The following is a 3696-nucleotide window of genomic DNA, read 5'->3' as shown; positions in this document are numbered from 1 at the left end:
AAATTAGAGTTTCTCATTGCTTCAGCTTTATTAAGTGATAGGAAGGTATGAAAAACGGTAGAAAGGGGGGTTTGAATAACGTTTTTAGTATAAAACTTCCACCTTAAAGATTTTGACAAATCTTCCGAGAACTTAAGTGCTAAGGATAGAGATAGAAAAGCACACAAGGATTTTATCCTGGTTCACTTGATAAATCACTCAAGCTACTCCAGTCCACCCGTTAAGGTGATTTCATCCTTCTTAGAATGAAGGCAATCCACTAATCAGGTAAGAGTTACAACTGCACTTGAAACCTACAAGTGACTAACAATTACATTGACTTAGCTCACACTAAGATTCACTCTCTTAGTCTTCTCTAGGATCCGATCAGCCTTGATCTCCTAAAGGAACTAAACAAACTGTTTATCAAAGAATTGTTTACAAGAGATTTGCTTCTAAAAAGCTAATAGTAACTCAATGAATTTCAGATGAAAGAAAACTTAGAAGAATTTAAGATTGTCTTGCGCGTATGTAAATGCTTCTAGTCGTTTCTTTCAGTCTTCAGCCTCTTTATATACTCTAAGGATTAGGGGTTGAGCGTTGCATGGGAAATGCTACCGTTGGAGAGCAGTTCTGGAAAATCCAGCTTCTGCTGTGTCTGAGACTGTTAGGTAGGTCGTCAGGATAGTACATATGCTTTTGTACTTGGATAGCGACGCGACCTTTAAACCTAGGAGACTTCTGATCAGGGGAATGCTTCATATTGGAACTTGTGAAGCCGGTTGATCAGAGTCAGAGGGAAAGCCCAGATCCTCTGACCATTGTTTCTTCTGATTCTGAACTCAGAGGGAAGAACATGGTCTTCAGAGTATCTTGCTTCTGGACATCAGAACTTCACTAATCAGCTTCTGGATCTTCAGAGTCTTCTACACCATCAGAACATCTGAGCCTTCAGTGTTTCTTGGTTATCAGACTTTCTGGATCTTCAGAACTTCTAGTGACTGAGTCCACATCAGAGTTTGTATAACTTCAGAACTTCTGAAGCTTTTCCACTGTTCATACTGAACATGGTGAATGCGAAAGCGTTGCTTGGGTTGCTCTTTATACACAGTGCTTCTGATTTGTGTGAGATTAAGTTGAGGTCAGAGCCTGCAAATAGCACACTCAGAAAAACACGTTAGAGTACCACAATTGTTCATATCAAAAGGTTAACTTGTAATCATCAAAACATAGAGTTGTACTACTAGATCAAACTTTGATCTTACAATCTCCCCCTTTTTGATGATGACAAAACTAAGATTTTTGATGAACAATTCTTAAACATTAAACTGAATTCACTCAGAGTTTAGAGATATAGAATAAGACTTATCCTGATGTGAATAGTTTATCTTGCTCATTCTGAATTCAAGTCACTGCTTGATTCTGAGCTTAGCTCCCCCTGAATCTAATACTTGATGAAAACGTTAGTAAAGTCTAGATTCTGAGCTAAATGATATAAGAGTTCAGAGTGAAAAACTTATGACATAGATGAAAATCGAGTAATCAGAGCGCATAAGTAATCAGAGTCACGGACAGGGTATCAGAGTCTTGGGTATCAGAGTCAACTTATAATCACTTCAGAAGAAGTGAAATGTATTCCTTGTATTTGCCCAGTGACACATCTATGGTCATGAAGGTGGAACTCTTAAATTCTCCAAAAGAAAAAATAAATCACACTAACACATCTACACATCAAAAACTGGGTTTACTCCCCCTTTTTGTCATAAACAAAAAGCTTGGGGTGTGAAAAAACTTAGCTTGAAGTACAAGGTACTCCCCTTAGAGAAGGTCTAAGTATAAAGGAAATGAAAACGATGCAAGAATCAGAGTTAGGCGAAATAAATAGAAGAGTTAATGCAAGAGAAGAACGTTTACCACCGGTCAAGTGAGTAAAGAGAAGGGTCAGTTACCAAGAACTTAACCTCGAGAAACCGTAGGAGCATTAACTTTCAGAGAGAAAGTGAAGCCTATATAAAGCGTTGGAGAGAAAGGTAAGCTTCACACCTCGAACAATTTTCAGTAAAAAAAAATGGCATCATACATCGTAGCACTAGAAGAGCTGAGGAAGAAGGCTTTTGAGGAGGACTTGTTCCTGAACATCAGGCATCCAGAGGGTACAACGACCATCGCGGAGCTGACACGGACACTGCTGGAAGAGGACCTGCGTCCAGAGGTGAAGAGAGACCTGAGGGAGTTTCTTGCCTTCGTGGAGGAGGTGCAAGAACTCAGCCGGCTTGAACTCAAGCTGCTGGAAGAAAGAGAGAGTTTGGAAGAGAAGCTCAAGACCGCAGAAGAGATTCTGGAGAGGGATGAGCTAAAGGACAGGCTCAACAACATCCAGCATGCACTGGAGCGTCTGGAGAAGGATAGGTCAGAGCAGCGCCAGGAGTACAGAAGAATGAGGAGGGATCCTCCATTCTAGACTTTAGGGAAAGAATGTATGATGTAAACATAAAGATACGATGAATAAAAAGATTTTGGCAAACATATGTGACACAAATATATATAGATATGCATAGATAATCACAAACGAACAAAGTAGACTAAGTAAATAAAAAGAAACAGAGTTTAACAAGAATAAAACAACGTTAAAGAAAAAGAAAAACGAAGAGATCCTAAAACTAAGGTTTATCAGTTCGTCGCAGAAGTTCCATCATCATGTGCTTCATTTCAATCAGCATGGATTCATGAATGTCAAGACGCTGTTCCATGATGTCGAGTCTGGATGAGCTTGACTGAGCAGAACCGGAAGGAACATTCTGAGCAGCTTGAGGATCTGGAATGGAAGCAGAAGCAGCAGGAGTAAACACTACTGGTGCAAGTGCTTGGCATCTAAGAGCTTCAGCCTCAAGTCGTTCTGCCTCTAATCGGGCTTGTTCAGCTTGAGCTGCTGCTTGACGTGCAGCTTCTTCTGCTTGAGCTTTCTTTCTCTTGGCTTCTTCAATAGCTTCAAGAAGCTTATGTCTCTGTTCTTGTTCATGAAGAGCCACCCTTCGAGCAAACCTTTGCTTTGCAGCCTCAATGCTCTGACTTCCCTCTGCATGCAGGAGCTGCATCATAATTGGAACTTGAGCCACTAGCCAAGTGCCCAGATTGTTCCACTCATCAGCCACACGTTCAGCATTCTCACTGAGGTCAGTCTGACCGTGCACATTGTGTAGCATCAAAGAAGCTTCATGATAGAAAGTATTGATGCACTCAGAGAGAGATGTGGGTCGGAGGTGAGTGTAAGGAATTATGGAGAGGTTGGGTTCAGGAGAGGCTGGGTGATTGCTGCTGTGAGCTTCAGAGGCACCTTGTGGAGAGCCAATGTTAAACGTTTGAGCATTGGGTTCAGAGGTTCCAAGGTGAGGTTCTGAAGTTTCAACCAGAGGATGGGGTGATCTAACCGAGGATTGGTTAGACACTGATTGTTCGGGTTCAGGTTCTGGTTGAATAGGCTCTTGTTGGTCTGGGGCAGGGTGAGCTTGTTGAGCCAAAGGGTCTGCCTCTTGTAAAGGATTGGCCAAGATAGGTTCATCTGGGTCAACTAGACGTTCAGGTCTAGGGCCAGGATATCTCCTAGGGCTTGGACAAGTGAGGTAATACTCTTCTAAGGTAGACACCTTTTCTTTTCTGACCTCCATGAATTTTCTAATGGATTCAGAGTTATTGGAGGGAGAAGAATCAGCAACATTG

The sequence above is a fragment of the Lotus japonicus genome, chromosome 1 (assembly GCF_012489685.1).
Source record: "Lotus japonicus ecotype B-129 chromosome 1, LjGifu_v1.2".
NCBI classification, from domain to species: Eukaryota; Viridiplantae; Streptophyta; class Magnoliopsida; order Fabales; family Fabaceae; genus Lotus; species Lotus japonicus.
The sequence above is the reverse complement of the archived record's forward strand: the minus strand, read 5'-3'. Positions refer to the sequence as shown.